Source organism: Pipra filicauda, unplaced genomic scaffold (assembly GCF_003945595.2).
Source record: "Pipra filicauda isolate LSUMZ 115617 unplaced genomic scaffold, ASM394559v2 scaffold111_size4109106_pilon, whole genome shotgun sequence".
NCBI classification, from domain to species: Eukaryota; Metazoa; Chordata; class Aves; order Passeriformes; family Pipridae; genus Pipra; species Pipra filicauda.
This window is the reverse complement of record NW_024103563.1, coordinates 2798814-2812406: the sequence shown is the minus strand read 5'-3', so window position 1 is coordinate 2812406 and position 13593 is coordinate 2798814. Positions and strand designations below refer to the sequence as shown.

General features: G+C 38.6%; 1 long non-coding RNA gene across 3 annotated transcripts in view; it reads left to right on the top strand.

Moving 5' to 3' along the window:
* LOC113993505 overlaps positions 1 to 13593 on the top strand; it is a 126279-nt gene that overhangs the window by 84968 nt on the left and 27718 nt on the right. For all 3 annotated transcript variants that reach the window (XR_005564050.1, XR_003542653.2, XR_005564046.1), the window contains exon 4: positions 11405 to 11530. This is a non-coding gene — a long non-coding RNA (uncharacterized LOC113993505). The remainder of the gene's footprint in view (positions 1 to 11404; positions 11531 to 13593) is intronic.

Genomic DNA, 13593 nt, shown 5'->3' with positions numbered 1-13593 from the left:
AGGAATCTCTGTGGTGCTTGGAGCATCTTCTTCTGGCTCCTGCTCTTTAGCTAAGCTGAGCACCAGTTCACCTGGCAGTAGATAGAAAAGGGCATGGACCCATCTAGAAAAGACTGAATTTAGGTTTTATCAGAGTGGTGTAATGGTCTTTTGAAACGCATAGTCCAGAGCAGTCTTTCTCCCTCCTCTGTTTGGATCAATGGGTACAGGTTGCCCATGTCTGCCAGCATGCAGCTTTTCTCTTTGTTGTACCCTGAAGAATCCCTTCCTACCTTGAATTCTGTTGTGGCACCTTTTTAGGTGGAGGATTTGGATTAATATGACTTTTCCACTTTCTTTACCTCAAAATAGTTACCTTTTAGCTTAAAAATCTAAAAATTACTTTAGCTAAAAGTGTATGTTGAAATATGAAATATTGCCAAAATTAGGTGATTACTGGAACAGAACTTATTCTGCTCTAGACCATTATCCTGGAGATTAGTTAAGTCTCAGCACATAATGAAAACTTAAATTCCACAAAATGAAGCTTTGATAATCCCTTCAGTGTGAGTAGACACTTTCCCCCTCCTTGTTGCATGACTTTTATTATATAACACTGAATTTTGGTTAAATATGTCTCTCAGTTCTTGTGGGCTGTATGGAACTTAAATAATGTGAAAAACAAGTGCCATTCTGCATGGTGTTCTTAGGAATATAGGGCTTGATTCTCTCTTCCAGCATCCACAGGTTGACTGGTTCCACCAATTCAAGATGAGAGCAAGGTGGGTGGGAAGCATTATCAGTTCTGAATACTAAATATCTACTGAGGCATATGACAGCAATATAAAAAAACAACTGGTGATAAGTGAACTCTACAGAGTCCATTATAGCCACTGCTTCCCAGAATTGTTATGTAAGATGTAAAGTCATAGATTTAGATATAGAAAAAATGCAAAATACTTTTTTCAAATCTTTTTCAGCATTTCTGGTACACAGCTAGAGGGAAAAGTGTTATACGCTTTTTCTTCTTTTTTATTTATTAAGTGCCGTCATCAATGTGAGAACACAAAGTATCTCACAGATACTTGTCTCACTGATATTTGTCCGTGGGCATATTTCACTCCAGTAGGAGTACGACAAGTCAAGGGACAAACACGCTAAGTCAGTGGACTCCAAACCCATACAAGCATTACTACAGTGCAATGATGGGAGAGGCTCAAACATGAAATCAGTCATATCCAGTCTGTTCGAGGTTGTACGGTGAAGAAGCATTTGTTGATCAAGCAAAAATAAATGCCACTGTAACAATACTGATTATTTAGGTTATAGCAAGATACATTCAGCACTTACAGCTCAAGTACAAGGCAGAAGGCAAAATGATAATGCACTTGCCATTTTCACACTCTTTAGCAATTCGAGCTTTTACCTTGCAAACTCTTTATTTCACTCAGTATCTTGCAGGACAGAGATGTTTATATCACTATTTAATTAAAACCAATTATCACAGAGTGATCCCATTTCTGCATTGCTTTACTTACAAGTGCTCTGAATCTACATCAGCTTGACAATTAAAGCTCTACAACAGTTGTGAAAGCCTTTTCTATCTGGTTTTCATTATTTCATATTAAGCAATTCATTGGCTTGATTTTCACTTCAGTGAGCCTTCTCATAAAATCTACTTAGACATAATGGTGATATCACATAGGAAGTGAAATGAATTAATACCTCAGCAGAAACACTAACTAGAAGACTTTTTTTCTCACACATTTTATTATTTTGCAGATATACTTGTCAGTCATGTGCAAGATATACTGAGACCAAGAGAGTAGGAAAGCAGCACTAAGTCAAAAGGATGTTTTGACACTATTCTGTGTTCATTTGCTGAAGCAGGTGTGTAGTCAGCAAATCTCTGCTGAAGGGAATTATCCTTTAGATGGTCTCTTTTTAGTATTATAATGGCACCACTAAAGCTGCAATAATTAAGGATCTCTCAGCATTTCATTACAAAACCATATTTTCAAGTGGATATATAAATTGCATATAGAGAAAATTTGCTCCTCGTTCAAATATCTTCCTAAAATTAGCATTCTGAGTGGGTCCTTAAAAAAACACACATATTAATTTGTTGATAAGAATGACTTAATGAGTATTCAGCTCAGAAGCCATGGAGGAACAGCTGTAACACAGTAAGATGAAATGGCTTACTGCCTTCCAGATCTGTGCAAATATTGTATAAAATATAATGTACTAAATGACCATGTTCACAGGAGCAGACGCTGATCATCAGAAATATATCTGTTTAGCAGTCAGGGAGCATCTTTGCATTTATAGGGGTTTGATTTTTGGTGGAAGGCCTGTACAGGTTAACTGAAAATACAAATCTTAAAGAACTCATGTATTATTAACCTTACTAAAAGGTTAGAAAAAGAGATTTATAGTATAGCTTGCATAAGACGGCAATGAGGAGAAAAGTGTTTCTGTCATTCAGTGCATGCATGTCCAGTCCAATAAAATCTATTTTGCCTAAATTATCCTCCATATTTGCCTCTGTGTCAGGTAGTGAAAATGGAGAGTGTTTTCATTCTTTTCCCTTCCAGAAGCCTCCTAGTGATTCGGACCCTGTCTGTAGGACATGAAATGGTATGTGTTTGTGAGGACTCTCAATGAGTAAACATGGCAATGGCAATAATGTTATTCCTTGTCAGGCTCCATTCTGTTATTTCGGTGTTTGCCTTCTTATGCAAAGTGTGTGTTCGCCATGTAAGCGTTAGGTGGAGAAGGATCAGCTGTGTGCTTCTGGCTTTGAACACCAAGCGATTTCCACAGCACTGTCACAGGCAGTTCTGGGATCTCAGTTCTGTCTTACGCATGTAAAAAAAAGGAACAAATGGCAAGCCAGGATTCAACAGGGAAAAAGAAAAAAAGGTATTTCAATGTGTCTGCTGCACTATTGAAGTGCTTGTTTAACTTTATTTTAAAAATTCGGTATTTACCCAAAAGACTGAAGCAGCTCTTTTTGGAACATACAGTGATATGATCTAAAAATAAAAAAGACAATTAATTTGGTATTTATCCAATTGATGGTCAGTGAATTAAATAATACAGGTTTTAGAAAACTTCATAATTATGCATTTTTGCCTGAGAGCCCAGTTAAATCTGTATAGAACACTAAACATGAAAATCAAAAAAATACCATTAAAATACAAATGCAAATAACAAAAGTACTGAAGTTTTCCTTTTAGGGACTTTCACAGTTCAACAGCAAGTGTCTGCTCCCCCAGTCTTGTTTTGTCAGAGCTGCTCCTTATTCATGACAGTATAATTAGGAACAGAATCAAAGATGAACTTCTGATCTCTATAAAAGATGCTATTCTGCCTTTTTATCATTATTATTATTTTTTACTTAAATAGTTCTAGCTTATCAGTCAGTTTGTCAGATCGCTGACACTAAACTATACTAAACAATAGTTCCTGTCGGAGTTATTCATTGCATATCTAACACTTGCGTAACTAAATCCTTCACATTGTGTGAAAGAAAGCCCATATGTGGTGAAATGCACTCACTTTGCATATTTATCGGGAAAAAATACAAGATTGAGTCCACTTTGTAAGTAAGGATAGGAAAAAAAAAGTACATACAAAATGTTTGAAATCCTAATGCTCAGGTTTAAGAAAGTATTAAGTTAGTATTGAGCTTAGGTTTTGACAGCCTGATTCATTATACTTATTTCAACTTAATTTGAATATTATCTTCTGCATGTCCTCTTCATTATTCTTTCATATTGCAAAGCCCCATTTTTAAGTAAGAAATGCAATTGCACTACAATTATGGTCCCTTTACCTGCCTATCCATGTAATCTGACATCTTGAGTAGGTGACATCTGAGCCAGGTGCTGTGGAAAAGCCAGTCTGCCCTACCCACTGAATGACAGCCATTTCCCTGCTTGAACAAAATGATGATTTTTTTCATGATAAACAGTCCATACATATTAAACTGATAGTTCTAATACTGACATTACAATTCCATGAAGTAGAAAAACTAGGGTTTTTTGCATGACTTTTTAATTTATTTTGTAATTATCCTCTTCTCATTTCAGCTATGTAGAGCACAAGCACCAGTTCACTGCTTCTGAATCTATATATTTCAGCCAGGTTGAGTGCTAACAATACCCACTCTTTTTTAAAATTTTATTTTATATTTTACTTAGTGCTTCATGTTCTATAATAATGTAAGATCAGAAACTACTTTTTTGTCACAAAAGGAAACAAAAAGGTCTCTGTATCTCATAACTGCGGAAAAAAGGTTCGAATCTGTTATCTGGACATCTGATAAGACTGTGAAAAGACCAAAATGAACAGCAATTTTGTAATGATTTTAAAATCTTACTGTTTTAAATTAAGCACATAGTATGATTTTATTGAAATTTGGTTTTGGTGTTGACAGAAGGCTTCCTCTGAGTCTTCACTGGACATGGGTGGGTGTCAGGAAGATTTCCCCTTCTGCCACCCATCCCAAGGCTAAGAACATAAAGACTAAGCTGCCATTGGGAAGCATGATGATCCAGTCTGTCTGTGGTGCCCTCGCACTATCACGATCACTTGCCTCCAAGTAGATGAGAAGAGAGATGTCTGCTAAAAATGTACACCTCTCTATAGCTGAAAAGCGAGCAGGAATAATACTGTAATGCCCTCTAGAAACCAAGGAAGGAAAAAGGGCAGAAGGGGGAGGAAGCACAGTGAAAACTGAGAAGAGCTGTACAGTAAAGTCAAAGGGGAAGCAAAGCAGGTGACCTACAAACCAGTTGGGAAAGCGCCTTTTGTCTTGGAAGTCAGAAGAGAAAGCATGACCAGTAGATGATATGAAGTATAGAGTAAATGTGAGCCACCCCTGTTGAGCAGAACCTATAAAGCAAGCCTTTTTTAGTTAAAAAAATAGACTAAAATTCTGTTTAGCTTGAACTGCTAACAATTTTTTCTAGGACCACAGCTAAGGAGTCATCAGAATGGCTTTTAAATTATTTTCTGTTTCTTAAGTTTTTAGGATTTTTATTTCTTCTATCAGCTTTTTTTCCCCTTTCAGAAAAAGAATAAAAAGCCCAAACTATCTCACATGAAGACGGAAATAATTTGTAAGATTTGAATTCATCTTTTTTTAACTTTTGAGGACATACTGGAAGATTTTTGAATGAATGTATTTTCCTGAATATACATGTAGGATTTTCGAAGTCCTTTTGGAAGTAGGACAAATAAAGAAGTCTGGAACTAAAAAGTCAGCCTGTACCCTGCCTGACTTTCTACCACAGTATCTAAAGCAAAGGTGCCACAATTAATACTGAAAATTAAAATAAGCATGAATACAGTAGCACCTGCCCACTTCATTTATTCTTATGATTTTTCTGCAGTACTATGATAGCTTTCTAATTTAACTGGGAGTCTGAAACTACAAAAATGGAGTCTTGGTCTGAAGGAAAGGAATGTGAGCAGTAGCAGGCAGGTAAGAACCTCCTGCAAGTGCCAAATGCAAGGTGAGCTGGGAGCACTGCTTCTCTTCACACATGTCAGCATGCAGATGTCATCTGATAACAATTTACTTAGCTCTGTAGAAAGAGGAGGTTTCTTGTCTTAATTACATCACCTCCAAAGTAACACCACAAATTTTATTGAAATTAATGCATAGTTAAAGTGGCAACAAATGTAAAGGAGATTATATTCAAGATTCATATTTTATTACTTATCTAGACCCCAAACCTGGGGTCCTGGTTTATGGAAGTGGAAAAGGAAAATGTGGGCATACAATTGGGACTCCAGGGTGGAAAGACAGTGTAGGACAAAGGGGAGGGAATGGAGACAATGGCATTGATGTTCTGGTTTGGGAGTGGGACCAGTTGTGATATACAACATTAAATAAGAATTTTAATATGGAAGATAGATTCATCTGAGGATCCATAGATAAATATAAACCTATAAATTGTATTTCTCCCTAGAAACCTTTGATTAGTGTCCAAGGAACAGCATTTCACAGCTGGCCAGTAGTGAAGAGCAGAGGACATGAATGAATGAAGAAATGGTAGCAGTTATTTAGAGGCAGTGATAGCAGAGATGGGAAGCTTTAGAAATATGCTAAGAGCTATAGAGGAATTCAGTGCTGCAGCTGGAACTAAGGCTTAAATACCGGACACCTGAATTTCTGAACATTAAAGGTCAAATCAACCCAAAGAGCAAGAGAACTGACAACTCAATGACCCACAGTTTACAAAAGTGAAGCCACAAAGAGTTGGTAAAATAGCTTGGGTTAAATGAAAAACAACTCCTGTCTTTCAATTCACACCTTAAAAAACAACCAAGTAACCGTTCTCTGCCATCAGAAGTAGTAAATAGGAAAAAAAAAAAAGGAAATCTGGAATATTTAGAAGTATTGGATGAGTGATTAGGGTTTTTTTGATTGCATATAATCATAGGACATGGTCTGGCAGGGAGCTAACAAGATCATCTAATCCTTTTCCACATCCACAGAAACATTTCGGTACCAGAAAATACCTATTGTATTTGATTTCCGGCTTTCTCAGAACCACTTATATTAAATAACTTCAGGGAATCTTTTCTTTATGAATTTCAAGCTGGGGCACAGAGAGACAGAAAACCAAGCAATTGCATTATCTTTTGGAATAGATATAATTTCTTTCAAATAGGGAAGAAATCTGCTCTGGCAGAGCAAGGAATAGTCAGGCACTGGCCCCTGAACTGTCTCTTCAGTTTGCCCATTCAATGGATTACTGGCACACCGACATTCATGCCTACCACATGATTTCTTTCATTACCAAGAACTGCTCTTATCAGGAAAATACTAACATTTGCTTAGCACCACTAATACAAATAGAAAAAATTCTTTGTTCACAGCCCAGCAAGACTGGTTCCATGGCTGTTGTCTCACTCGGCCAGCTGAGTGACAGCTTCCAGGATAGGGTTGAGTGTGCTGTGGGGTAGAGGCAGAGGAGAGATCTTCTTATGGCCTGCAGAGAAGCCTGAAGGGAAATGGGATTTGCTTCTTGAAATCCAAAAAAAGGGAAAAAAGACCCAACAAGCAAACAAACCCGATTATATGTAGATTCATCATTGTCCAAATAGCTAATAATTTGATAACATGCCTGCATAATTTTTGGATGAATTGAATGCTACTTGGTGTTGTTCCTAGGGGAATTTTATCAGTGAAAACATTCTTTCCTGTGTGAGAATTGAGACATCTCTAGGACAGTGATTGCTGAAGAGAAGAAAACCAATAGAAACCAACTGACAGCCAAATACAGCATTAATTCATGTCTCCAGAGAGGTAACAAAACATATGTTTTGGTAGCATCACGTGGTGAGCAGTGAGAGGAAACCTTAAGATCTCTCTGGATTATCTGAGATCTTTCTCCTCTATTAAAACATAACCTTTATTTTGCCCACTGAGAAATCCTTTTGGCGTTTCACAACATCTCTGAGTACCTTGCCCCAAGGCTTTGTAAAACTCCTCCTTCCAGCTGGCTTTGAAATTGTACAAATTCTGCACAGTGTCTTGAGTAATGGAAATAACTTGTTCGTCCATTTGCACTTACTGCAGATCAGAGGAGGCTCCCCAGTCAGGACTCTGGGCAGAGTTTTCCTATGCAAATTCCAGTAAAGTGAACATCTTTTGTGCTAAATATTCCCACACGGTACACACATTATTCCCCTGTCAAAAACAGTTTGTGCTGAAGTGCCTGGTTGTTGTAAACAGGGGACAAGGAAAATTACTTCAGAGGAGGACACACAGACACAGACACACAGACACACACAGACACACAGACACACACACGCATGTATTTCTGCTTGAAGCCGTAGGCAAACCAGCAGTTTAAATCTGTCTTTGGAGACTGTAGGCCAAAGAGAGCTAAATAGGACATGAAACTCAAGACATTATCCAACAGATGGGGTTTAATTTTGCTACATCTGTTGGCAGATATATGGAATATGAGAATAGAGGATGGCTGATAACTGCCCAGGAGGGGCAAAGCCACAGGCAGTGAAAGCTGAATGTCACGGACGTGATGCCCAAGGCAGGTGTCTCTAGGCATAAAGTGAACTCTTTCAGTCTGTCAGCTCAATAGCATTTGTTTCTGTATGTGAAAAAGGTATTTCCTCTAGAGATGCTGCAGTCATCAAGCATGGTACATTCTGCAGGTATAGGGAGCTGGGAAATGAAAAATTACTTTGGCAAATTAGCAGAGGGTTAAAAAGTGAAAGTCAGCATTTTCAGGATTGCACACAGATTTAGGAGGGCTCAGTTTTTGCATGCTCAGCCTGAAACAAATAATGGCTCCAATGCTAAAGGGCTACGCCTGGCCCCCCACCCCTCTTAGAAGTTCCAGCTTTTCAGAGTTTTCAGACCTCATAAAATCCACACATTAGCTCTTTTGTGTGTGGTTAATGCCTACAGATTAAGTGCCACTACCATTACTAGCTTCTGGAAAATGTCCCTTCCTGTTTCCACCTTTATCCTTTACATTTAACACCTCCATCCAGCTAGCAAGATGGGGTGGTGCAAGTGAGAACTGTGCTCTCAAACTCTCTTCTATTCTCATTCAGCTCTTTGTTGGTTTGGGTTTGTGGGTTTTTTTTCAAGTTAACAATAAGCACTTATATTTAGGACTGTATTCAAAAAGGAATTTCAAAAGGTGGCAACAATGGATTTTTCATTTTTGAAGCGCCATATTCATGGACTTTTTAATAAGGTCTTTCTGAGCATATCCTGGTTAGTCTGTTGCTAACTTTTTCCTAATTTATTCATAGTTTATGTGCATAATCATTTTAAAAAGAAGTTATACAAAGACCTTTCACCTTGCTCAGGAAGTGAGAAAGCAGCTTTGCACCTGCAGTTTTTTCACTGTACCTCTGCACAGTGCCTGGTGTCTCCTCAGTCAAATCCTTCCTCAAGAGAAGCATAGGCATTTCCTATTACCCGCTGCTTCTGCCATTCACAGATAAGAGGAAAAGGCCCAGCTCATGCTTAATTTGTGCTAGAAATCACTTCAGTAAACTGAGGGCTGTTTAGAAGGCACAGCCATGGAATGGTGGATATCCATCTCAGCTCTGGCCCAACCAATTCAGCCCCAGACATGGCTATGACAGTACAGTAAATTCAGAAGACCAATATAGTTGCCATCCTGTCCAGCAAAGGCTCACATTTTTCATGACTTTACCATGAACTCAACTTTGTTACTTCTCCCCAAAATGACATTTAGTTTGGAGCTAAGCATAAATTCATAGTGTCAACATAACTATTTTTAATATTTTTTCCTGGTCCTTTATTTAAACATAGCTACATCATACTGACAAATGTCTACCAGATTTCCTCCTGCTTTTGTACACAAGCATGTGATCATCCTTTTACAGAATTGCAGAATCAATTAGGTTGGAAAAGACCTCTGAGATCATCAACCTGTGACCCAACACCACCCTGTCAACAAGACCATGGCAGCAAGTGCCACATCTGATCTTTCCTTAAACACCTCCAGGGATGGTGAATCCACCACCACCGTGGGAAGTCCATTCGGATGTCTAATCACCTTTTCTGTGAAGAAATTCCTCCTAATATCCAACCTAAACCTCCCCTGGTGTAGCTTAATTCTGTAGCTAGCTGCCTGGGAGAAGAGGCCAACCCTACCTGGCTAGAACCTCCTTTCAGGCAGTTGTAGAGAGCAATAAGGTCACTCCTGATCCTCCTTTTCTCAACAAACAGTGAAATTTTTGTTATATAGTTCTTTCTTCTTCATGCTGTTCTTCCACAGCTTCCTATATCTGTGAAATACAAATAGTATTGCGTATAGGCTTTCTCAGGCCAAGGAGAGATAGGGAATGGAAGAAGATTAATTAACTGGAACTCAGTCAAAATTTAAGACTAGAATTATATTGTTTAAATATTCAGTTTATTTCAGAGGCAGAGAATAGCAACTGTAATTTTAGTAAGGCTAGATAACATGAAGAGAAACACAGAAAGTATCAGTGGTCTTTCCCAGCATAAATGGCTCTTGCTTGTAAGCTATGAAAATCTACATGATATAATCATAGAAGTAATTATAAGTTTACTGTCTAAGGGCCACTAAAATGAATTAGAGCGTTTTTTAAGTTTTCCTGACTCCTGAAGCTGACACTGAAACTCTTGTGTCACATTGCTTGTTCAGTTAAGTTTCCCAGTGAAGTCAGGAGGTGGGGAGGCATTTACAGCATGAAGGAATACATGACCAGCTCTTCAGGACATATCAATTTTGATGTGAACTGAGAAAAATACCCATGCTGCGAATATAACTATTAACCTTGATGCTATGGTACTGACAGTTGTATCATTTAGGCAGTTGTATCATTTAGGCACTAGGCAGAAGATGGAGTGGCCATAGCTCTGGGAAACTGGAGAAGGTGATGAGAGGTAGCAGAGAGTTAGATCACTGTGCTCAGGTACTGCTGCATCCCAGACGCCCCTTCACTGTGACCTCTGTGCACGGCCTGGTCCCTGCTTGGACCTCGTAGGGCATCACGGGCACGTCCTTGTGTTTATGGGATGCAGTTGTAATGGACCCATGTCCCAGAGGCTGCTTGTGTGTGAGCTTAAAATGGGAAACCAGAAAATAAGTAGTTAATGAGATAAGGAAGAGATGCTTGGGAAGCCAAAGCTCTGGTCTACTGGAAGCCAGAATAAATGGGATTCAGTCCAATAACCTAAAAACAACTGCTCTGGAAAAAAATTCAACTAAGGGCTTTGCAGGGTCAAGGTGGACTGCTCAGGGCTTGTATGGGGATATGTGATGGTTGTATTTCCGATCATTCAGAAAATATACATTGTTGTGCTCTGCTACAAGCAGTGATGGGTTCCAATGAAATTATGGGAAGGAATGCAAGTAAATTTGGAAGGGTTCAGAAATCAGAAGTGACACAAAGGAGCTCCAGGAATTTGCAAGTAGGAGTGAAACATGATTATGTTTGCAGTGGTTGTAGTGGAAATATGTTCCTTTACACTGGGCTGGTATGAGCTGCTCTCATGTAGCCTGAGGCAATTTGGGAGGCCCACTGATGAAGCCAATGCACTTACAAAAGCGTAAATCCAGTGAAAGGGAAAAATTAGGAGCTATTATTGTGACATATATCAGGAAAGTATATTTACAGAGAATATAAACAGAGATAACTGTTGAATATAGTTGTTCTTGAAAAGGTTTTGCTTGTGCACTGTTTGCCCAAGCAATATCCTGCTTATCATAGACTGAGTGCTTATTTAATGAAATCAGTTCCTGTTTATCTGCAGTTTCTGATCTATCTGCCTTTCTATCTGTATTGTAATGGTCTGGTTTGGGATTTTCAGGCTAGTACTATGCAGTTTTTTAATCTAAGCCTGTGCCTTTCTTTATGTCATTCCCAGGCCTGTTCAGAGGTCCCTCTCAGGTCCAACATGTTGGACTCGTTGTGCAGCAGGAAGGATCGTCAGTATTTCTTACTGAAGTAATCTTTTTCTCCTAAGGTTCTGTCAAGCTAGACACTTTAAAAGGTATGTTAAACTGACAGAGTTCTCTGGGTTTTACTCTTCTTTTAATTCCTGTGTTTGACTGATCCATTTCTCTTGTCTGGTCTGTCAGCTTACTCTTTATTCTCCACTGCTCTAAACATGATGTTTTTTCCCTTGGAATTTTTCAGGTCTCTACTTTTTTTTTTTTTGTGAGCAGCATCTACACCCATGGTGACAGCACTTTTTTCCTCTCCTCTCACCAACTTCACTCTGAATAGTTGGCCTTAGTTTTTTCAATATTAAAAAAAAAAATAAAAATTCTTGGAGCGTTTTCCCCTCTGCACTGTTTCTAGATAATGCTGTAGTGTGTATCTTCCAATATGGTAGCTGGCCTTAGTCCCTTCTCTCTGTCCCCTTTACAAATGAATTCATGTACTATTGAGATTAACACAACTTGAGGCAGAACATCTATCTCTGTAGAGTGCTGTATTTCTGAATATAAAGAACAAACCCAGCAAGAAAATTATAATAATGATACAATATTGGAACTGAAATAGGATTGCTATTGGGATTCACATGGGTGATCTCCAGATTCAACTCAGCTCTCACAGGAAAGGATGTTATTGAATACAAAGGTTTTATTTTTCCCAACTCATCACATAGTCAATGTTTCACCAGGATGACAAGAGATACTATACTGCAGGGCTTCTTTCACTTGAATGTAAAACCAAATTTATGACTGCTTATGGTCACTAATGTGTCCTGGCATACTTCCAAATGTTGGATCATTAACCTTTCTGTCAGAGCTAAAATCTACTTGTATAATTAAGTTATCTTTATCTCAAATTTCCACTTGCAGTTTCACTCGGGAAAAAAAAAACAACCCAAAAAACAAACAAACTCCTATTCTTTCCTTCCTTTCCTTCAGAAAAGAAAACAGCTGTGTGTAGTTGCTGTCAAACAAAGGTGACTTGGTTCTTCATTTGTCTTTTATACGTGTTTTTGTTAAATACAGTAGTGTAGTGTAGATCTAATCCTTCATCTCCGTGCTTTATTCTCTTCGATTCTAAATCACAGAATTCAGTTTAATACTTTTTATGTCCTTATTCTGCACCCATGACTATTCCAAAGACATGTCAGGCCAGAGTGGCAGCTTTCATGTCTTTTGCACTCCTGACAAAAAGTTATGGAGAGAGGGAAATACTGTGGTTTGTTGTGAGATGCTCTGGGGTTTACCTTCGAAGACAAGGTCAAAGCACCTTTTAGTCTTTGGAAAGAATAACTACAGGTTTTGGGGAAGTTCTTACTGTATGAGAAATTTTATGTGATATTTTTGGTGCCATTTTTCTTCACATTTTTCCTCTTTCTACATAGCATATTCCTCAGTAATTTAGTTTATGTCATCTGTATAATCTTCTACTAGGATTTAATGTGATACTCATACCTGGAGAGTGCACCCTACTGTGGAAACGAAAAGCTCTGAAGTGCAGGCAGGCAGCAGAAGGCACCTCACATGCAATCAGCAGTGTGTATGCTTCCAGGTTTAAATAACACTTATGATTTGGAACTTGTACCAGTGAAAGCAACGTTGTGACAGTTTGGAGTATCTGCTTACACAGGTCAGAGGTAAAATGTGCTAGGAATTTCCTAATGGCCATTGCTTTCAGCTGCTGCCAGTGTTATCATCTGAAAATCCATTTTTATTCTGGCACAAGTAACATCTGTAACAAAAATTCTAGCAGAGCAAAATCTTTCCCACTTTACCATTTCTGCAACTTCATTGCCATCAAATGCCTCAGTTCCTATCACTCTTTTCTTTCCTTGGGTATCCCTAAAGGGAAGGATATGGTGGAACTGCACAGAGACTGTGGAGGCACATCTGGACTGGCAGCTGCAGCTGTGTTAACAGTTTTGTTATGAGCGAGGACAGAATCCAGCTCAGGGACAGTCTGCCAGATTGGCATGACTAGCAAAAATAAGACACAAGCTAAGACACACTCTTGTCACTAATTCATGTCAACTTGTCTCAAAATGCATCCATTCCCACAATTCAATAGAGGCATAAACTTCAGTTACCTGCTCTGCTGTTGGGAATTTGGGCATTG